Consider the following 1,035-nt stretch of genomic DNA (forward strand, 5'->3'; position numbering starts at 1 on the left):
AAGTGCCACATTAATGATCCAGAAGGAGGATTTTCAATAGTAAAGATCCGAGATGGAGACTCGGAATCTAAATATTTTGCTTGCACAATTTTACACCAACTTATTGTTGGTTTTGCATAGATATTCCACACTAGTTTAGCCCCCAAAGAGAAATTCCTAGTAGTTAAATTATGAACTTCTACTCCTTGTAATTTGTCTGAACACATATTTCGTAAAGAAATCAGGGGTATCTTTTTACTCCCTTCCAAAGGAAAGATCTGATTAGCTTTTCGATAATTGATATTACTGTCCTAGGAGCTTGGAGAAGAACCATATAATAATTGGGAATTGTTGATAATATTGTTTTGATCATTAAAATTCTACCTGATAAGAAAAGCCATCTTCCTTTCCAACTTGAGATTCTACTCTGAATATTGTGAATTACCTTATCCCAATAAGAAACATGAGAAGCTCCTAAGAAAAATGGTATTCCTAAGTACTGGGAAGGGAGATCTACTTGTTGAAAGCCTAGAGTATCCACTATTCCTTTTTTCACATCTCGTTTTGTGTTAAAGAGGTATATTTTAGATTTTCTTGAATTAATTTTTTGATTTGAAGCCAACATATATGTATTTAGAACCTCCTTAATGTTTTAGTTTTCAGATAGTGATGCCATACCAAAAAGAATGGTGTCATCTGCAAATAAAGAATGTGTTACAAAAAGATCAATGTTTGGAATTTTTATCCCTTTCCAATACCCCTCTTGATGAACTTTGTTAATGGTCATGCTTAGTCTCTCAACCAATATCATGAATAGTAGTGGAGAAAGAGGGTCAACCTAACTCTAGAAGGAGGATTTTCAATAGTAAAGATCCGAGATGGAGACTCAGAATCTAAATATTTTGCTAGCACAATTTTACACCAACTTATTGTTGGTTTTGCATACATATTCCATACTAGTTTAGCCCTCGAAGAGAAATTCCTAGTAGTTAAATTATGAACTCCTGCTCCTTGTAATTTGTCTAAACATGTATTTCGTAAAGAAATCAGGGGTAT

This window comes from Cryptomeria japonica, chromosome 6 (genome assembly GCF_030272615.1).
Source record: "Cryptomeria japonica chromosome 6, Sugi_1.0, whole genome shotgun sequence".
In the NCBI taxonomy this organism is placed as follows: Eukaryota; Viridiplantae; Streptophyta; class Pinopsida; order Cupressales; family Cupressaceae; genus Cryptomeria; species Cryptomeria japonica.